We start from the raw sequence: 22,685 nt of genomic DNA, 5'->3' as shown, positions 1-22,685 counted from the left end.
AGTATGATTTTTGAAAACTTTTAGGCTCTGAACACACCCCACTTCTTTTTACCTCCTTGGAAAGCTTCACACTAGGGACCTTTTGATATGACTTCCGAGTTTGCCTTTAGAAATGTTAAGAAAAACATTTCTGTGATTAGGGAAGGTTTATAATCATACCCCTACTTCTCCCAAAACCCACTAAATTTGTATAATAATGTCTGATGTCACTGGTGATTCTGTCAGCACACATTTGCTAATAAAGGTAGGGCTTTATTGCTTAAAGACATCTAATATATTAAACATGCATAAATCCTTCACTTTAAATCCACACAATCTGTGAATCTAGGTGGTATTTTGTTTTTTTTTTTTTGTGGCCGCACCCTGTGGCTTTTGGGATCTTAGATTCCAGACAAGGGCTTGAACCTGAGCCCTTTGCAGTGAAAAGTACGGGAGTCCTAACCATTGGACTGCCAGGGAAGTCCCTAGGTAGTATTTTCATAACTTCACTAGTGTCCACAATAAGGTGGTTAATTTTTGAAAAATTAAATTCACTAATACCAAAAGGCAGATCAATTAAAATTTCTAATAATAGTAAAAATATTAAGGCAAGCATTTCTTATTTCAGCTAAAGGCTAAACAAGCTACTTGTGAAATTAAGGCATAACAGAATAAATAAAAGACACTGCTTTAAAGATCACATAGGTAAACTTTGGCATTCATGGTTCCAGGTTACTTCATCCATCGATTAGATTTTTTAGAAAGTACAATTTTACAACCATAGGTAACATTTCTAATTACACTAGAGCTCCACATATACTGTCCACTTTTAGGATCAGGAAGGAAATCTCTCTTAACCACAGTGTTTCAGTGGACACATATACATATCAATATATATATGCACCCCTCAAAACAATGGATAGACGTAGGAACTAGACTTCACAAGAGTGAAATAAGCCACTAGCTGCCTCTAGTGAATGAAAGGGTGATCTAATTGCTGGCTACTCTGTTTTTGGCAAAGAGTAAATGGCAGAAGGGCTTCCCAGGTGGCTCAGTGGTAAAGAATATGCCTGTCAATGCAGGAGCCGCAGGTTCGATCCCTGGGTTGGGAAGAGCCCCTAGAGAAGGAAATGGCATCCCAGTCTAGTATTCTTGCCTGGGAAACCCTACAGACAGAGAAGCCTGGAAGGCTACAGTCCATGGCGTCCCAAAAGAGTTGGACACAACTTAGTGACTAAATTACCAAAAAATGGCAGAAACAGCATTTCCAGATAGAGAGTATAGAGCAGTGGTAGTACCTCAGCAACTATACGGCAAAAGGATTTGGAATCTTTGGAAAGCCTAAGAAGATCCACACTCCTTGAAAGTGAAGGTAATTATCCCAACAGTATTTAAAACAGAAGGGGAAAGGAGTAGGAGGAGGGGAGGAAGGAAAGAAAAACAGTATTTTTTTGGAGCTGTTAGGGGAATTAAACCAGAGCCCACAGAAAGAAGTGTACAGCACACACTGACATGAATGTCAATGTATGGCAAAACCACTACAATATTGTAAACTAAGTAGCCTCTAACTAAAATAAATAAATTTAAATTAAAAAAGTGTTCAGCAAAGTTACCAAGATATATTAGGTGCTCAGTTCAGTTCAGTCGCTCAGTCATGTCAGACTCTTTGTGACCCCATGGACTGCAGCACGCCAGGCGTTCCTGTCCATCGCCAACTCCTGGAGTTTACTCAAACTCATGTTCATTGAGTCTGTGATGCCATCCAACCATCTCATTCTCTGTCATCCCCTTCTCCTCCCACCTTCAATCTTTCCCAGCATCAAGGCCTTTTCCAATTAGTCAGTTCTTTGTATCAGGTGGCCAAAGTATTGGAGCTTCAGCTTCAGCATCAGTCCTTCCAATGGATATTCAGGACTGATTTCCTTTAGGATGGATTGGTTGGATCTCCTTGCAGTCCAAGGGACTCAAAGAGTCTTCTCTGACACCACAGTTCAAAAGCATCAGTTCTTTGCCACTCAGCTTTCTTTATGGTACAAATCTCACATCCATGACTACTGGAAAAACAATACCTTTGACTAGACGGAACTGTGTTGGCAAATAATGTCTCTGCTTTTGAATATGCTGTCTTTAATAGGTTGGTCATAACTTTTCTTCAAAGGAGCAAGCATCTTTTAATTTCATGGTTGCAGTCACCATCTGCAGTGATTTTTGAGCCCCCCCAAAATAAAGTCTCTGTTTCCACTGTTTTCCCATCTATTTGCTATGAAGTGATGGGACCAGATGCCATGATCTTCATTTTCTGAATGTTGAGCTTTAAGTGAACTTTTTCACTCTCCTCTTTCACTTTCATCAAGAGGCTCTTTTTTTTTTTTTTTCCAAGAGGCTCTTTAGTTCTTCACTTTCAGCCATAAGGGTGGTGTCATCTGCATATCTGAGGTTATTGATATTTCTCCCAGCAATCTTGATTCCAGCTTGTGCTTCATCCAGCCCAGCATTTCTCATGACGTACTCTGCATGTAAGTTAAATAAGCAGGGTGACAGTATACAGCCTTGAGGTACTCCTTTCCTGATTTGGAGCCAGTCTGTTGTTCCGTGTCCAGTTCTAACTGTTGCTTCCTGACAGGCATACAGATTTCTCAAGAGGCAGGTGCTCAAAGTTAGCCAGATTTGAGTACCAGGAATTTTACTGGGCAAAATAGGGTTATTTAAGGCTATCTATGTCAGCAGTTTTGTTAGCACCTGTAGTTTCTAGGAATTAAGAGATATAACACCTGAAATGAGTTCAGCTATCAATAGAAATTAACACTGACCAATGAAGAGATACCCCACGCCCAAGGTAAGAGAAACCCAAGTAAGATGGTAGGTGTTGCAAGAGGGCATCAGAGGGCAGACACACTGAAACCATACTCACAGGAAACTAGTCAATCTAATCACACTAGGACCACAGCCTTGTCTAACTCAATGAAACTAAGGCATGTCCGTGGGGCAACCCAAGATGGGCAGGTCATGGTGGAGAGGTCTGACAGAATCTGGTCCACTGGCGAAGGGAATGGCAAACCACTTCAGTATTCTTGGCTTGAGAACCCCATGAACACTATGAAAAGGCAAAATGATAGGATACTGAAAGAGAAACTCCCCAGGTCAGTAGGTGCCCAATATGCTACTGGAGAACAGCAGAGAAATAACTTCAGAAAGAATGAAGGGATGGAACCAAAGCAAAAACAATACCCAGCTGTGGATGTGACTGGTGATAGAAGCAAGGTCCGATGCTGTAAAGAGCAATATTGCATAGGAACCTGGAATGTCAGGTCCATGAATCAAGGCAAATTGGAAGTGGTCAAACAAGAGACGACAAGAGTGAATGTTGACATTCTAGGAATCAGCGAACTAAAATGGACTGGAATGGGTGAATTTAACTCAGATGACCATTATATCTACTACTGCGGACAGGAATCCCTCAGAAGAAATGGAGTGGCCATCATGGCCAAAAAAGAGTTCATAATGTAGTACTTGGATGCAATCTCAAAAACGACAGAATGATCTCTGTTCGTTTCCAAGGCAAACCATTCAATATCACAGTAATCCAAGTCTATGCCCCAACCAGTAACGCTGAAGAAGCTGAAGTTGAACGGTTCTATGAAGACCTACAAGACCTTTTAGAACTAACACCCAAAAAAGATGTCCTTTCATTATAGGAGACTGGAATGCAAAAGTAGGAAGTCAAGAAACACCTGGAGTAACAGGCAAATTTGGCCTTGGAATATAGGCCAAAGCAAATATAAGCAGGGCAAAGACTAATAGAGTTTTGCCAAGAAAATGCACTGGTCATAGCAAACACCCTCTTCCAACAACACAAGAGAAGACTCTACACATGGACATCTCCAGATGGTCAACACCAAAATCAGATTGATTATGTTCTTTGCAGCCAAAGATGGAGAAGCTCTATACAGTCAGCAAAAACAAGACTGGGAGCTGACTGTGGCTCAGATCATGAACTCCTTATTGCCAAATTCAGACTTAAATGGAAGAAAGTAGGGAAAACCACTAGACCATTCAGGTATGACCTAAATCAAATCCCTTATGATTATACAGTGGAAGTGAGAAATAGATTTAAGGGCCTAGATCTGATAGATAAAGTGCCTGAAGAACTATGGACTGAGGTTTGTGACATGGTACAGGAGACAGGGATCAAGACCATCCCCATGGAAAAGAAATGCAAAAAAGCAAAATGGCTGTCTGGGGAGGCCTTACAAATAGCTGTGAAAAGAAGAGAAGTGAAAAGCAAAGGAGAAAAGGAAAGATTTAAGTATTTGAATGCAGAGTTCCAAAGAAGAGCAAGAAGAGATAAGAAAGCCTTCCTCAGCGATCAATGCAAAGAAATAGAGGAAAACAACAGAATGGGAAAGACTAGAGATCTCTTCAAGAAAATTAGAGATACCAAGGGAACACTTCATGCAAAGATGAGCTTGATAAAGGACAGAAATGGTATGGACCTAACAGAAGCAGAAGATATTAAGAAGTGGCAAGAATACACAGAAGAACTGTACAAAAAAGATCTTCATGACCCAGATAATCACGATGATGTGATCACTGACCTAGAGCCAGACATCCTGGAATGTGAAGTCAAGTGGGCCTTAGAAAGCATCACTACGAACAAAGCTAGTGGAGGTGATGGAATTCCAGTTGAGCTATTTCAAATCCTAAAAGATGATGCTGTAAAAGTGCTGCATTCAATATGCCAGCAAATTTGGAAAATTCAGCAGTGGCCACAGGACTGGAAAAGGTCAGTTTTCATTCCAATCCCAAAGACAGGCAATGCCAAAGAATGCTCAAACTATCGCACAATTGCATTCATCTCACACGCTAGTAAAGTAATGCTCAAAATTCTCCAAGCCAGGCTTCAGCAATATGTGAACCGTGAACTTCCAGATGTTCAATCTGGTTTTAGAAAAGGCAGAGGAACCAGAGATCAAATTGCCAACATCGGCTGGATCATGGAAAAAGCAAGAGAGTTCCAGAAAAACATCTATTTCTGCTTTATTGACTATGCCAAAGCCTTTGACTGTGTGGATCACAATAAACTGTGGGAAATTCTGAAAGAGATGGGAATACCAGATCACCTGACCTGCCTCTTGAGAAATCTGTATGCAGATCAGGAAGCAACAGTTAGAACTGGACATGGAACAACAGACTGGTTCCAAATAGGAAAAGGAGTACGTCAGGGCTATATATTGTCACCCTGCTTATTTAACTTATATGCAGAGTACATCATGAGAAACACTGGACTGGAAGAAGCACAAGCTGGAATCAAGATTGCCAGGAGAAATATCAATAACCTCAGATATGCATATGACACCACCCTTATGGCAGGAAGTGAAGAACTAAAAAGCCTCTTGATGAAAGTGAAAGAGGAGAGTGAAACAGTTGGCTTAAAGCTCAACATTCAGAAAACGAAGATCATGGCATCCGGTCCCATCACTTCATGGCAAATAGATGGGGAAACAGTGGAAACAGAGTCAGACTTTATTTTTTGGGGCTCCAAAATCAGTGCAGATGGTGACTGCAGCCATGAAATTAAACGATGCTTACTCCTTGGAAGGAAAGTTATGACCAACCTAGATAGTATATTCAAAAGCAGAGACATTACTTTGCCAACAAAGGTCTGTCTAGTCAAGGCTATGGTTTTTCCTGTGGTCATGTATGGATGTAAGAGTTGGACTGCGAAGAAGGCTGAACGCCGAAGAATTGATGCTTTTGAACTGTGGTGTTGGAGAAGACTCTTGAGAGTCCCTTGGACTGCAAGGAGATCCAACCAGTCCATTCTGAAGGAGATCAGCCCTGGGTTTTCTTTGGAAGGAATGATGCTAAACCTGAAACTCCAGTACTTTGGCCACCTCATGCAAAGAGTTGACTCATTGGAAAAGATTCTGATGCTGGGAGGGATTGGGGGCAAGAGGAGAAGGGGACGACAGAGGATGAGATGGCTGTATGGCATCACTGACTCGATGGACATGAGTCTGAGTGAACTCCGGGAGTTGGTGATGGACAGGGAGGCCTGGCGTGCTGAGATTCATGGGGTCGCAAAGAGTCGGACACAACTGAGCGACTGAACTGAACTGAATCAATTCACCCATGTTGCAATTGTAGCAGGATTTCTTTTTTGTTTGGGCTGTAATTCCCTCAGACTAGGCTATTTAGCTCAGCTGGTGGAAAAACTTAATGGATCACAGCCCTGTACAAGTCAAACGTTACAAAGAGAAAGACACTGAAATGGTACCATATTTGTACCATGTTATGAACATACCCCTATCCCCAGACAGGTATCACTCAAAAAAGCTTGCTGGTCACAAGAGGGACTGCATAAAAGGGTGCGGTCAGCTGAAATCAAACACATCTTAATGTCTTGAAAAATTCAAAGTATTTCTATAAAGTCATGTCACGCATAAGGAACAAGTTGCTCAAAATCCTATTTTTCAACTCCACTAGATTTCATTAAGGGAACGGATTTCCTTGTTATGACCGAAGTGTTTGATTTCTAAACACTGAAAAAAAACCCCAAAATTGTAAATAGAACACAACTTTAAAACTGAGGCTTCTGAGATGTTAAGAATCAGTTAATTTTTTAATTACTTCAGATTTTTCTAGCAAATAGTAAGATAAAAAATCTAGGAAAAAACCCAAGACTATTCAGGTACTGTATTCAAACTGAGATAATAAAGATGCGGGTGAGAATGAAAATACTTAGTATCTGTTATATGCATTATTTGAACTCACTTTAATATTATGGGAATTTAGACATTTGGAAGCTCAAAAAATAAACATTTTAAGGTGAGCCATCAGTTATTTTTACATGCTTTTTAGTCAATTTTAAGTTAAAGGAATTAAATATTCTACTGATATAAGACACTGATATTACAAATTCATTTCCACTATGTCAGGCAATCTGCATCAGAAAAATAACTTTTAGTACAAGATTCATCATTCCCTGTAAAAATAGAAAAAGATCTTTTGTTCATTTTCTAGTATTCTTCTCTTTCTTTACAAAATTAGCAAAATATCTCTGCGATTTGTTCTCCTCCAGTAAGATTTCTGTGGCATTGTTGCAAGTGAGCAGCATCCTGTCCCTCATCTCTCTGTTATCTCAGCTTTGATCCCCCCATCCTGGGTAACTTTGATCCCCTCTATCTACTAACCTTTTGCTTATTGAAGAAAAGCTGATTCATGACATCCATTGTAATATATTAAAAGTAATTCATAGCTTGGCAACACATTGGAAGTTCTGAACATTTCAACTCTAACAAAAGCAGACACACTCGTTTTCAATTCTGTGACACAGAAAGTGGTCAGCAACACGTGCAATGCACCAAAAATCTAAATTTTAAAGGATATAAACTAAACAACAACAAAAAAATTAAATGCCTGGATATAATTCTAAATAAGCAACTTTACTTAAAGAAAATCTAAAGCTGTCTTTATAGTCTATTTGGAGTTTTCCAGTAATCTTTCTTCACAAGCAGACCATAAGAGCGTTAGGATTATTTCTAGAAACACGGTCAGTTATACTTGCGTTGTATTTAACCTCCCAGTGATCTCTGTCTTAATTTGCACTGTGAAAAATAAACAGCTGTATCTTGCCTTTCTGGACAGTCAATAGGTTTTATTTCCATTGCTTTGGGAAAAGGAGACAAAAGACATCCCTTTAAAATTGTCTTCCAGCAATCTCAGTTTGGAAGGGAATATATAGCACAAATTTATATATATAAGGAAAGAAATATCTCTATATACAAAAACGTATAAATAAGCAGACAAATAAAGTGGCTAAGAAGTCTCTTGAAGTTCAAATTTATAAACTGACCATCAAACCCAGAACTTAGATCTGTAATGGAAAAAAAAAAATCATTATTAGGCTGAAAAAAAATTCAAATACCGCTATCACGAACATGGAAAAAAAAATTAAATAGAAAACAGAAAACAATAATCACCGGAAAACCTGTGTCTTGTAAAGATTTCTTTCCATCAGAAGATGCAGAAACATTTTCCCCCCTGGAGTAAACGCAAACGTTTCTGAGGCACCCCCAGTTTCTTCCCCGCTTTCTCCCCCAGGCGCCGGTGGAGACGGCCGGTGTGGACTTTTTTCCAGAGATGAGAAGTCGAAATTTGTACTTTATCGGGAGCGGGTGCACTTTTCCCCCTGGCCCCCCTTTGCTCTGCCTCCAAGATGGTAGGAAAGTTGTCGTTTCGGAGGGCAGAGGAGCGGCTCTCTGGTGTTATGTCCTCGCAGTGCCTGTAGTGGTGCTGTAGGAGGCTGCTGCCTCTTCTTGTGCAGCCCCGGCAGCCCTGCCTTCTTGGCTGGAGAGTATATTCAGGGATTTCCCCTTAATAATCACCGACCCTGGGAGCACTTTTTAGTTTCCAAAATAAAAATATGATCCTCACCCCTCTTGCTTGACAGGGAAAGGCTCTCGCCGGAGCCCAGGGGGGAGCAGTAGCAGCGGCAGCCGAGCTTCCTAGTCCATTGCCAGCGCCTCTCACTCTGATCTGTCAGCCCAGCCGAGGGAAAAGGGGGGAAGGAGAAAAAAAAAAAAAAGCAGCTGAAAGGTAAGCAGAAGCGGCCCCAGGCCCGGCCCACATCCCCGGGCTCCCGTAGGGCGGCGGGCTGGGCCGCGCAGGCAGGGCGGGCGGCGAGCACGCTTACGTGAGGCCGGGGATTCGCCGGCCCGCGCCAGGCCCCGGGCAGAGAATGAAAGGGTGAGAGGGCCGGCGCCGGGGTGGCGGGGGCTGGGGACTCGGGGGCCTGGGGGGCGCCCACGGGCAACGACGGCGGGCCGCCAGCCAGGGGTCCAGCCGGGGCCGGAGCGGGGCGAGCGGCGCGGCCTGCGCGGGCCGGGGTAGGGGTGTGGAGCGGGGGGGTTGGGGGTGCCGGTTAGGCCTCGGGCCGGCGGGCCCCGTAGCGGCCGCGCCCTGCCCCCTGCCCCCGCACCCCGGGCCTCCTCGCGCCCCTTCGGATCCCTCGGGGCCTCCGGGCGGGACGGCAGCGCTGCTGGGCCGAATCCTGCGCGGGCCCCCCGGAGGTTCCCCGGCGGGGCGGCAGGCCCGGGGTGGCCGGGACAGGGTCGTCAGGGCCTAAGAGTGGGGAATGGGCGTCCAGCTGCTCCCTCCCCCGAGTCTCTCGACGACGTCCCCCACCCCCGATTCCGGTAATAGTTGGATTTATTTCTCCCCCTCCTCTGCGCTCCGGGCGGCCCAGGCCGGGGCGGGGCGGGCGGCCTTGCGGGCGTGGGGTGGGGTGGAGGGGCGGTGGAGGAGTCAGGTGCAGCCGCGGCCCGGAAAGTTTCCTTTTAGGCCCGAATTGGGGGCTGGCCTCCTTTCGGGGAGCCCCGGTCCTAGCGCTCGCGACCCCCGAGGGCGTGGGGGAGAGCACTCGGCTATTTTGAAACTCTTTGCCAGTTCCTGTCCGTGGAAGGTACTCCGCCCCTGCACCCCTCGCCCGCGCCCCACCCCGTTCCCCGGTGAGCCCTTCCAGGGCTGCAAACTCCAGCCCCGTCCCCGGGAGCCCCCCGGCTGGGGAGAGGGTCCTCTCTGCCCGTTCGCAAAAGTTTTCCAGGGATTTGTCTTAGCTGATTAGTTAGTGACTGGTCTTGTTGCAGTGGGAAAGGGAGGAGGTACATTCAGGTGGTATTTCTACTGGGCAGGCTTTTCTAATCGCTTTTTTAGCCCTTACCCCAGGAAGCGCGAGTGTTTATTTTCAGACCGAGCACCCACCCTTCCTCCCATCCCGACTTCTTCGAGTCCCGAGCCCCCTTTTCTGGACAGCCTTGCAGAGGGAAAGATGCAGGGAGGGGGGAGGAGACTGTCAGGGAGGGAGACGGGGGCTGGATGTCTGGAGCAGCCCCTAGATGGAGGAGTTTTCCTGTCCTGTTTGGTCACTGTCCGGGAAAACAAACACGGGGACTGGACCCAAGGCGGGGACCCTGGTTGTCAGGACGGACCCCGCTGGGAAGCACTAAGAACGAGGAGGGAAGTGGAGGTGGGCAGGGCAGCTCCTGAAACAAGGTCTACAGTTTAAGGATCGTCCGTTTATTTTTTTCTGATAATAACTATTTGGATTTTTGTGATACTCTTCTGTTCGACCCTAGAAATAGAAAAGGGGGGGATTTTTAAGGAAACTTGTTATTGCCGCAACTCAGAAGGGTCTATGGAAGAGCCCTCAGGGAACTGAACACTGTGGTTTGGCTATTTCCCCCCTCCTCTATGTTTAAACGGATTTAATTTTAGCTATATTTTGGTGCCGTGAGTTTTGAAAGTTTTTTTTTTTTTTTTAATGTATAAAACTTAAATTTCCAAATCTAAATTTCCTGGTTTTCTGGGACGGGATGTTTCCTGTGGCTCCACTTAACCTCCTGGTGTTCTTTAGTGTGTGGAAGTCAAATGTTAATGTGCCCTGCCCACCCCCACCCCCCACCAGCCCCCAGCGTGGGATTGTCTGGGGAGGTGGTTTTTCCTCTTTTATTGGCTCTTTTCTTCCCAGCTGTTTTTAAGTAGACCTGGACCTGGGGCAGGAGGCTGTGTGTAGGTATGTGTGTCCCGCCTGGTAGCAGGCTGTGGAGCTGGCTGGCAGAGGTGTTCCACACTCTGACCACTCACCCCCAGAGTACTATTATCCAGGAGATGCTGGCACTTGCAGGGCAGTGGGTAACCCACCACAGGGTCAGTGCTGACTTGTGTTCCGCGTGGAAGTGAGATTCCTTCTGTGGAGTCTTACTAAGTGTCTCCTTTTCCTTTTGTTTGCCTGAAATAAAACTCCTGTTTCTCTGCAATGACAGCCATCCAGCCATTTAGTATTTTGCTTAAGAAAGAAACACTTGATATTTGAAATTGTGTGGATTTCATACCCAAAATGTAAATTATATTTAATGGTTGTTTAACTTTATTGATTTATTGAAATTGCTTGTTGATTTGGATGTTTTCATAAACTTGTGTATCCAAAATTGTTACTTCTGTTATATTATAGTTTGTCCTTATTTTTAGAGCATACTGTATGGAAGAAATCAGTCTATGAATCTCTTAGGACATTTTGAGGTTTTTAAAAAAAATCTCTTTGCTTCCTAATTTGATATTTTTAAGGTGTATTGTTCGCTTCATATTCCCAGACTTTCAAAATGTGTATATGTACAAATCCCAAAAGTTTTGTACCCCACCACCCCTGCAGTCTTTCCTGATCTAATCATTCCATGGGCTACTTTATTTTTGAAGGAATAGTGGGTTTGATAATCTAAAAAGTTACATTGTGTTTGAAACTTTAAAAAAAAGGCTTTAAGGCAAATATTGAATTAGTTTTTAGTGGCTAAGGTAGTATAAGTGAAGTGAAGTCACTCAGTCGTGTCCGACTCTTTGCGACTCCATGGACTGTAGCTTACCAGGCTCCTCAGTCCATGGGGTTTTCCAGGCAAGAGTACTGGAGTGGGTTGCCATTTCCTTCTCCAGGGGATCTTCCCGACCCAGGGATCGAACCCTGGTCTCCTGCATTGCAGGCAGGCGCTATATCGTCTGAGCCACCAGGGGAGAAGGTAGTATACTTTTTCACTATTAAATATTTAGTTTCAAAAGTAGATGTTTATTTTCATTTATAAGTCTGAAGTAATCAAGTTTTCTTTCCTCTGAAAGATTGTGTAAGGAAATTTGTATACCCTACCCCAAACCATTTTTCTCAGTAAATCATGTTAATACTATTATAGAGAATTGAAATTACAGTTTAGATGGATTTTAAAATTTCTAAGTCAGAGCACCCAAAATTAAACATGTCACTTCAAAAAAAAAAAAAAAAAGGCCGATGATTCAGTCTTATCTGAATTGTTCCCCCAGAGTTAGCAGCTCTCACTATCCAGGTTTGGAACCATAGTTATGGATAAGGAGAGGTCATTTATATCTGAATACAGTTAGACGGCAATGTTCTCAGACTAGTAGCACCCAGTCTCTTCCCCCCACATACCTCGTAATGTGTAAACAATGGATGAATGGATGATACTGGGTTGGAGGCAGCCAATTGTCCCCGAAGGAGATACTCCATTGCATATACAATGGTGTTCCATCTAAGCCCATTTAATTTATGCTAATGCAGCTCTGTGCTTTGCAAAACAAACAGCAGTGGAGTCTTCTTCTCACTTCCTTCAGGTAGAGTTTGTCCCAGAACCTCAACTGTAATGACTCGTCCTGGCTTTTTTGGGACACTCACAGAGATACTCTTTTCCCGTTCCTCTCTTTTTTTCCCTGATTGCACTTAGGATGCTCGGTTACTTGGTTCGGTTTCTATCCCTGAATGTGACTTGGTTTTAAGACAGCTTTTTGGTTGCATTTTATTTGTAGCAGGCTCAGACGGTAAAAGCGTCTGCCTGCAATGCGGGAGACCTGGGTTCGATTCCTGGGTCAGAAAGATCCCCTGGAGAAGGAAATGGCAATCCACTCCAGCACTCTTGCCTGGAAAATCCAATGGACGGAGGAGCCTGATAGGCTACAGTCCATGGGGTTGCAAAGAGTCGGACTTGACTGAGCGACTTCACTTTCACTTTCACCCTACAGTCAGCCACATTTGAATTGGGTCTTGAGTTCTGATCCCAGCCAGTTCTTGCACTGGGCAGGTTCTTCAGCTTTATCTGTAAAATGGAAAAAACTTTTTTCTTTTGATATAAAGATTAGATAAGGTAGCTCATGTACTTGACTCTTAACTCACCTAGGCCACTTTACTCTTCTGTGCTCTATACTATTCCCCTTGGCCACTTTGGGCTTCCTTGTGGCTCAACAGCTGGTAAAGAATCCACCTGCGGTTCGGGAGACCTGGGTTGGGAAGATCTCCTGGAGAAGGGAAAGATTACCCACGCCAGTATTCTGGCCTGGAGAATTACATGGACTGTATAGTCAGTCCATGGGGTGGCAAAGAGCTGGACATGACTGAGCAATTTTCATTTTCACTTTCAGGCCACTTTACTCTTCTATTCTCTATACTTTTTCTCTTGTTTGACTTTTTTTCTGATTAAAGGTAATATTTGAAAGTGAAGTCGCTCAGTAGTGTCTGACTCTTTGCGACCCCATGGGCTGTAGCCTACCAGGCTCCTCAGTCCATGGGATTTTCCAGGCAAGAATACTGGATTGGGTTGCCATTTCCTTCTCCAGGGGATCTTCCCAACCCAGGGATCGAACCCTGGTCTCCCGCATTGTAGGCATATGCTTTTACCATCTGAGCCACCAGGGATACCCCAAGGTAATATTTACTCATATTCATTCCATTCAGTCTGCCTGTGATACAGGATACCGGGGTTCCATCCCTGGGTGGGGGAAGATCCCCTGGAGAAGGGAATGGCTACCCAGTCCAGTATTCTTGCCTAGGAAATCCTATGGACAAGGAGTCTATTGGGCTGCTGTCAATGGGGTCACAAAGAGTTGGACACTTTGTGTCTAACACTTTCATTCTATTCAAGAGATAACCATTGTTAACATTTTGTGATCTGCGTGTGTTTGTTTTGTGATTGTGTGTGCATACCACGTGATCTCAGGATCTTGCATTTAACAATGTTGTATACTTTTATACATGGGAGTCGGTGAGGGACGGGGAAGCCTGGCGTGCTACAGTCCGTGGGGTCGCAAAGAGTTGGACATGACTGAGCGGCTGAACTGAACTGATTGTTTTGTATTGGTTAAAAGCTTGGGCAGAGGAGTCACATTGGCTTTGAATCCTACCTATGTGACTTGGATAAATTAATCTCATTAAGTCTCAGTTTATTCATCTGTGAAAGGGGGTGATGATAACACCTTCATAAGGCTGTTGTGATTAAATGAGGAACTGCACATGAAGCCTCATATGTGGTCTTTGTATAATATTTTCCTTTAAAGATTTTTAATATTCTCGATGTTAATTTTTTTCAGTGTGAATGAGTGCTTGACTTAGCATGTATTAATAATACTAGTAAGTATTTGAGTACAGATAAAATATAATAATTACCTTCGTGGGGCAAATAAATATTTTTGTGGCAGTAAAAAATAAGCAGTATATTCACAGAAAGTTTCAGCAGCTTGATGTTAGTCTAGTCTCTGCCATTGAGCTCTTGAGTTGGTAAATGTAAAGAAGTGGTAAGTAAGTACACCAGTGGGCAAAGAAGGTGGCTTTTCTTCTAGCTCTTTTTAAACTTGAAGCTATATGCGTGCAGGTGTGTGTGTTGAATGGCTTTGAAAAGCTGAATAGTCTGTGGCTGATTTGGTAGGCTCACCTTGGGAAGGTAGGATGCTTATCTGAGTGATGGTAGGGTTTGCTGAAGCGTGTGCCGCTTCGTTCATTTATCACATCGGCTTCTTTAGTGGTAGCTCTAGAGTTTGGGAAAGATCAAAGGCAGGAGGAGAAGTGGTCAACAGAGGACAAGATGGTTGAATGGCATCACCGACTCAATGGACATGAGTTTGAGCAAACTCTGGGAGATGGGGAAGGACAGAGAAGCCTGGCGTGCTGCAGTCCATGGGGTCACAAAGAGTTGGACACAGCTGAGCAACTGAAAAACAACTGGGCCTTGTAAGAAAAAGATACTTTGTTTGCCCTTGAGGAGTTTTTAGTCTAGTGGAGAAGAAAAATAAAGTTGACATTTACAACATTGAAGGAGGAGGGATAGTTTAGCTTGGAGGAAGGAAAGCTTATTTACTCTGGCCTGGGGCAAAAAGTAAGGATTTTCCAGGGGGGTGGGTTTCTGCCCAGAGCAAATAGGAGGAGTTAGATAGGCATTCCAGGAGGTGGGACCTGACTAAGGAGTATTCTGTATTGCAAATTGTAGGAATTGGGGGAGTAGGAATCTGTAATGGGAGAGGGAGTGGTTGCCTTGGTTAGGTCTTAAGGAGTCTGTACTTAAGAGGTTTGGATTTCTCATACATTTATGTAGGCCTTTGGCCAAATTATTTGCATTTTAGAGGATTCAGATCGTAAAAAAGTGGAACAAAGGAGGGCAAGTGGACAGCTGCTGAGAAGAGATTGAAGGTTTGGACTACCGTGATGGCAATGGCAATGGGCTTGGAGAGAAGTCAGTGGAGAGGCTGGTTACAGAGGTAAAGGGGTCTTCTTCCGGTAATCGGATGCCGATTTGGGATCCATCCTTGTATAGATAACACCTGAAGTTGTAGAAGTAGAAAAATTTGGCTTAGTGGTTCTTAGTCCAGTAAAATATATTTATACATATTTACAGTTTTATATATTCAGCTTGAAACCTGGGGTAATGTAGAACAGACATTAAAATGGAAGCCGGTAAAAGTTTTTGTTTGGCGTTCACTGTTTGTGTGTCACTTGTATCACTGACACTTTATAGATGAGGAAACAGATTTGTAAAATAACTTGCTCAGGGTCACATACCTTGTGTTTGAACAGTGTAAATGAGCTACTGACATGGAAGATTTTAGTGAGAAAATTTGGATTTGTATTTTTTGAAAAATTGGAAGATCTGGAAACCATAGGTCCGTGTGTGTGTGTGTGTGTGTATGTGTGTGTGTGTGTGTTTTAATTCCAACAACTTGTTGAAACTGGTTTGAGTCTGCTGCCTTTAGATGAGCAAAGTTTGCCAGTCTTTGCCCACCCCTGTGGCACATGGAGACATTTCATCTTGCATCCCTATAGAACAAGATTAAAAGCATCTTCGGGAACATTGACATTTAAGTGTGGGCGCCAAGAGAAAGGAAGCCACTGACTGAGAAGCCAAAAAGAGATTTTTCAAGAAAGAGAAAGTGGTCAGCATGTCAAATGCCACAGAGAGGTCAAGTGAGATAAGGATGGAAAAGAGTACCTGGAATTGAGCAACAAAGAGGCCGTTAGTTTCAGATTCTTAGAACAAAAGAACTGTAGCTACAACTTAAGTTTTCTTTTTGTCATGCAATATAGGGTTTCTGTAACAATTGAAAGTGACCCCATGGCAGTGATAGAAACTCAGCATTTGCTGTAAAGGAGTCTTAATTGGAGCTAATAAATGCCATAACCCAATCAAACACTGCTCATTCTGCTAGTATTTTTGTCCCAAGAACGCCAGTGTCTAGATGTTCTATAGAATGTTGAAAACATTTTTAATATTAGATTTTTAATACGGATAATCATAGGAAACAGTTTTCAGTGGATTCTGTTACTCTAGCCTCAAGAAGGTGGGAGGGCCTGATTTACTGGGGAATTACACTGTATCATTCAGAGAACCACCAGCAGCTGGAGACTGCCTTTCAGCCCTGCAGATCTTTGATTAAAATGATAATACCAATAAACCACTACTTAACTGCTTCTAATAGTAGTTAACATTAAGTGATTACTATGTGCTGGATACCATGCATATTGAAATACCTAATTTAATTCTCCTAAGTGACTCAATGAGGTACATACTATTACAATCCTCTTTACAACTGAGAAAACTGAAACCTAAATAAGTTGCCCAAGGTCAAACACCTAGTAATGAGCTGAGCCCGTTTTAAGCCCCATCTCTGATACCCACTGAAGCCAGTAAGTGCTCTCCACTGCTGCATGAGCTCTCCTTACCTTTCTAATAAATTAGGTAAGAAGCTCAACTAGCATAAAGGTCATTTTAATTGAAATTCATAATGCAGACTTATTTGCACAGTGCTATTTGAGCACAGTATTTGGCACATAGTAGACATTCGATAAGCATTTAACTTAGCTTAAAATACTCTCCTTTGCACTTTGTGTTGAATATTGTTTATATTTTGGGATGATAGGTAGATTTTCTCACTGATCTTTGAATCGCACCAGTTGATAGATTTTTATAATTTCTGAGTCTAACACTGATGTGTGGGATATTGCCTTTTTTTTTTTTAATCAATATATTCATCTGTTTAGTTTCACATTTCTATGCTGCATGAAGTTGAGTCAAAACATTTCAAAAAAAAAAACTTAAAATGGGACACTTTTTAAGTTTTTAAGATTTTTCAGATTTTATATCATCTGGGATAAACAAAAATTCTTTTCATTTGTATTAAATATATTAGCTAGCATTCTGAGAATTTAGGTTCACGTTGGATTAGAAAAAAATTGTAAGGTATGTTGTAGGTCCAGGCCCTTAAAAGGGGGTAGACTATATAAAATTACCGATGGCAATTAGGAGAAAATAGTGTGGCAGTGAAATGAACATGCTTCTGAAACAGGAGACTCAAAAGAGCAGTAATGACACACAGAGATTCCACATGGAGGTGATACAGTGGCAGTCCCAAAGAGACTAATGTTCATGTTTTGCAAATTGGTTTCTGGTTGCTGTCGGAAGACCGAAAGGGCTGTAGGTTGCTTTTGTTAAAAGCTTATCTTTCTTACCTTTTCCCCTACTAATGTCTTATTCCTCTGTATTTGCAAGAAGAAAGAGACTATGGAAGGGAATTGTTTTCTTTTTCATTAAACTCAGCATATAATATCAAGGGATTCCTTTGTTCAGCTGGTAAAGAATCTGCCTACAATGCTGGAGACCTGAGTTTGATCCCTTCGTTGGGAAGATCCTCTGGAGAAAGGGAAAGGCTACCCACTCCAGTATTCTGGCCTGGAGATTTCCATGGACTGTATAGTCCATGGGGTTGCAAAGAGCTGGACATGACTGAGCGACTTGCACATAATAACAAGGAGGATTTTTTAGGAAGATTTTACAGCTACCCATATTTCCTCCTCTTCAATTCTGGTACACGGATATGTTTGCCGTGAAAAACTTCTTTCTGTGACTCTCTTCTCAGGTATTTTTTGCTTTTTTGATAATAATAAATGTATATTAAAGGGTATATTCTAGTGCTGCTGAGAGTGCTTAATTACCTTAATTCTCTTTCACATAAACTTGTTTGTATTCTTTTTCTAAGCAAGCTATTTCCACAGATGAAGATAGTATCTAGTGTAGTGATAAATACACTTGGTCTGGTTAAGACTTTTTAAAGTGATAGTCATCGTATATTAAAAGGTGTAGTTCTAAATGGATTAGACAATGGGATAGTATTTCAGTGGCATCATATTTAAATACAAGGGTCTATAAGACATTTGATTAAGATCATGTGGCCTTTATACATTATATGTTTCCTCAAATATTATCTTACAGCGAATGTCAATGAATGAAGGCCATGTGAACTGCATCTTTGGTGGAGTAGCAGTAAAGAACTTCAGTGTTAGGAGGCTAGAGATACAAAATTTTTAAAATGCAGGGTGTTTTTTTTTTTCCCCTGAAATCTATTTTGGTGCTTTTGTCATGATTACTTTTTTAAGATAGAGAAGACCATACTAATGGTTGTTTCCAGTTTATAGACAAGTGATTTTGATGTTAATATCAAATGTTATTTGATTAAACAATACTTCTTAGGAAAGAAGTTAGATTCAAAGCAGAAAGCCATTTTCCCTGAACATTCTTTCCTTTTATAGTGTATAAAGTAAGTCTGAACGCATCAGGGAATTGAAAATATAGCTATAAAGATTAAATTGGGCTTATTAAAAGAGGGATTTGAAAATGGAGAACAGGGAGGTGATTATTTAAAAAGAAGATGGAAAGTTGGCTTTTAGTAGGATTTTTAAAATGTTACAATTCAAAGAAATAGAAAAAATAATCACAGGTTGATGTAAAAAACATGACATTTGGAGAGAAGTTGTTTTTAAGGTGTTGCAAACACTTTGTAATGGCATAGAGATCGTTAGCAAGAGCTTTGGCATCTTGTGGCAAGTGCTGAAAGATAGACTAATGGATAGATTAATGAATTCTTAGAGTTAGAAAGATGTTGAATAGGCAGATTTTAATGTGTTCTTACATTTATTAAAAAACAATATTTTAATGTTTTTTTTTTTAAAGTTATTGGCTAGATAGACCTTGGGTGGAAAATTATATGAATCTGATGAAACTTTTTTTTTAAAATACGTATTTATTTTTGGCTGTGCCAGATTTTTGTTTTGCACGGGCTTCTCATTGCAGTGGCTTGTTATGGAGCTTGGGCTCTAGGTGCACCAGCTTCAAGGCTCACAGGTTTAGTTGCCCCACAGCATGTGGGATCTTCTAGAACCAGGGATTTGAACTATCCTCTGAATTGCAAAGCGGTTTCTTGACCACTGAACCTCATGGGAAGCCCCTGAAACGTTTGATGTTCATGAGATATACGGTGATATTCAAACATTTTAAAGCTTCTAAATTATACTTTCTCTTGGGAATGGCTATTAGAAATCACTGTGTAGACTTAAGTACCAATTTAGTGATTTTTAAAAATTAATTATTGGTGGGTGAATCTAGTAACCTCTTTTGGGTAGACAACCTAGAATTGAGTTGCTATCACAGAAGCCATTTATGTAGGCAGTGTGTACTTACTGAGCAGCTATTTACTTCTGGGCACTGTGCTAGGCTCTGGGTATAATGAAGAACAGGAAACTGTCCCTCTAGAAGCTCATTTCCTAAGAGGGAAGAGAGCAGAAGAACAAGCAAAGTAGACTCTACTGAGGGTTAAAACAGATAAATACACAGAGTACCTCAAAAGAGCATGGAACTAACTGTGCCTTTGGGAATGTGCATGTGGTGACAACTGAGCTGTGTTCTGAAGGCTGCACCGGCCAGAGGAGGGGCACAAAGAGGAAGACATCCATTGTTCTGCACAGAGGGCCTGTCTTTGGTTATGGTGAGGCTGGAGGAGCCTGGGTGCTCAGAGCTGTGGGTAAAATCCTCCAGTTACTCACTTCCTTTCTTTTGAGTGCATTTCACTGCATAGATTATGGAGCTTCCCAGGTGGCTCAGTGGTAAAGAATCCACCTGCCAGTGCAGGAGACACAGGAGATGCAGGTTCAATCCCTGGGTTGGGAAGATCTCCTAGAGGAGGAAATGGCAAACACTTCAGTATTCTTGCCTGGAAAATTCCATGGACAGAGTCTGGCGGGCTACAGTCCATGGGGTTGCAAAGAGTCGGACAAGACTAAGCAATTTAGCACATGTGCACTGCATAGATTGTAATCTTCTAAGGGGAAAAAAGTTGTCTTTTACTATTCATACACTCTGTAGCTTCTCAGAAAATGATGGACTTGTCATAGTGTTTAATAAATAAATGAATACTTGGCGTTAAAGCTAGAATCACATGGATTTGGCATAGTGATTATAAATCAAATTTAGTACCATCTTTAATAGTATGTTTATTCATTAAAATAAATTCAAAATGATCGCAAAAGAATATGTTTGCAAAAATTAGATAAGTTTGTTTTATGATTTTATATTTTGGTATATTTTACTATACAGAATTTTTAAAGATACTTCTGGTTAATGATGGCAGAATACTGACATCTCTGTTCTCTCCTCTCTAAACCAACTAAAAAGAATGAGGAGAATGAGAAACAAGAAAAACTCAATCTTTGATAACAAAACCTTATAATTTGAATGCATGAATTAGTATTATTTAAGTGCAGTGGGAATTGAACCAGGGCAGGAAAGGATGCAAGGAGAGATGCTGCTGCTGCTGCTGCTGCTGCTAAATCGCTTCAGTTGTGTCCGACTCTGTGCGACCCCATAGACGGCAGCCCACCAGGCTCCCCCATCCCTGGGATTCTCCAGGCAAGAACACTGGAGTGGGTTGCCATTTCCTTCTCCACAAGGAGAGGTGATTTCCTCTATATAACTCAAGCAGAGTGCTGGGAAACACCGTGAGGACAAAACCAGTGACCCCCTCACTAGGAATGGCAAGGTTGGTTATGTACATTGTGCTCCCTGAGTGGTGAGAGAGGTGGGATTGAATAACAAACTATATGCGTGCCAAGTCGCTTCAGTCGTGACTCTGTGCGACCCTGTCGACTGTGGCCCACCAGGCTCCTCTGTCCATGGGGTTCTTCAGACAAGACTGTTGAAGTGGGTTGCCATGGCCTTCTCCAAACAAGCTGTACAGTTGAACTATTTTTGCAAGAAGTTAAGCACAGAGGAGAAACTGGCAGCATGCAGCTATATAGCTGTGTATCTGGTCAGCTGAAGAGAAATAAAGCCTAAATGACCATCCCCCCAAATCTATGCCATGTGGGCCCTTTTGAGTAGGGGAGACTAGTCCAGCATTGAGTCAAGCCTTAAGGGAGAAATATTGAAGATGATCATTTTCAGAAAGAACTGAGAAAGTAAAAATTATGAATAAATAGTTTCTTATGGTGGGAGGCGGTCTGGAGAGTTGGGGTAAGACATGGCTCCTCTGAAACAGAAGTTTATAGATACAAAAGCTCAAGAAATAAATGATAAGATATAAGAGTGGAGCTAATGGAACCAAAGTATGAAATAAAAGAGAAATGTATAGTTATTATAGAAATGAAGGTCACTTTCAAAGCAGCACATATACCCGATAGCTGAGGATAATGGAGGTAAACTTGAGAAATTTGAGCAATTCAAAATGGAAAAAGTAAAAATAAAGCCTAGAGACAGATACAGAAGACAGTAAATTTAGCATGCCTACAATTGATACCTCTAAAAAATATAATAGAATAAATGAAATAGAAAAAGTTTCAAGACATTAAGGAAGCATTTCCCACAATAAAAAAATGAGTTTAAATTCTAACATGATTTCTAGACTTTATAAATTTGAAAATTAAAAATTTTTTTTGGCCACATCATGCAGCTTGCAGATCTTAGTTCCCCAACCAGGAGTTGGGCCCAGGTCCTGGCTGTGAAAGTGGCCACTGGATCACCAGAGAATTCTTATGAAGACTTTTATTGTTAGGTTAAAATATGGGGAAAATATGACCTAAGACTTTATGTCCAGGCAAGCTTTAGTTTAAGTGTAATATCAATTGACATATTTTTAAATAGAAAAACCATGGCTTATTTTCAGTAAGTCAGCCCTTGATGGGAAAGATGGAGAATGGAGGTAAGTAAATTATAAACTGTTGAATCCAGAGATGGATTGAAAGCTAAGTTAAAAGATTAGTGATTAGCATCGAATAATTTTGAATATAGGACAAACATTAAAATGTCATAAGCTGTAACAATGTAGAAATAATATAAGGAAGAAATACTGAGTTGGGATGATAGTTAACAAAAATGTAATTTTTTCTCATTCATAGCAAGATCAATCACAGGAATGCTAAGCACACTAACTTTCTTAGTTTGGAGTAAAGAAATGTGATTTAAAGGACACAGACTATAAATCTTCCAAGAAAACGCTATAAAATGAAATATGTAATAAAAAGATAGAATTGAAAACTAAACAATACAAAAAATAAGGTAGTAAAATTAAGATGAAACATTTGTCACGTAAGTAAATATTAAATTATAAATTGGATGAACTAATTAAAAGAAAATGACTCAGATTGGAGGGGGGGAGGAAAAACCTGTTAAGAGATGCACTGAAAAAGGGACTGCTGCTGCTAAGTCGCTTCAGTCGTGTCTGGCTCTGTGCGACCCCACAGACGGCAGCCCACCAGGCGCCGCCGTCCCCGGGACTTTATTTACAAAAGCAGGCAAAATTTGTCTTATAAGCCAGAGTTTGTTGACCTATGATCTTAAATAGTGCTTCAGAAAACCTGAGAGTAAAAGAATAGGCCAAGACTTAACCAGCGAATTCAGCTCCAAAAAATGGAAGTCCAGATACTAATATCAGACAAGGTTGAATTTAAGACAAATAACATCAATTGCCTTTTCTAATGATAAAGAGTGACAGTCTAATGATCATGAAATCTCTATCAAAAAATATAGCTTTAAAATTTATAAAATAAATACAAGGGAAAATAAATT

At 41.6% G+C, this 22,685-nt stretch overlaps 1 protein-coding gene across 17 annotated transcripts in view; it reads left to right on the top strand.

The window, feature by feature from the left end:
* Positions 1–8,438: 8,438 nt before the first annotated feature.
* The window catches only part of INO80D (INO80 complex subunit D), a 70,196-nt gene continuing 55,949 nt past the window's right edge, over positions 8,439–22,685 (top strand). For 3 of the 17 annotated variants that reach the window (XM_044937532.2, XM_025278071.3, XM_025278065.3), the window contains exon 1: positions 8,439–8,577. The gene's annotated coding sequence lies outside the window, so the exon portion shown is untranslated. Of the gene's footprint in view, positions 8,578–8,597; positions 8,728–9,045; positions 9,177–9,220; positions 9,443–13,166; positions 15,058–22,685 lie in introns of those variants that run through there. The other 14 variants (XM_025278072.3, XM_025278066.3, XM_044937539.2 and 11 more) reach the window with 12 other exon arrangements.

Source organism: Bubalus bubalis, chromosome 2 (assembly GCF_019923935.1).
Source record: "Bubalus bubalis isolate 160015118507 breed Murrah chromosome 2, NDDB_SH_1, whole genome shotgun sequence".
Taxonomy (NCBI): domain Eukaryota; kingdom Metazoa; phylum Chordata; class Mammalia; order Artiodactyla; family Bovidae; genus Bubalus; species Bubalus bubalis.
This window is presented reverse-complemented; position numbering and strand designations above follow the sequence as displayed.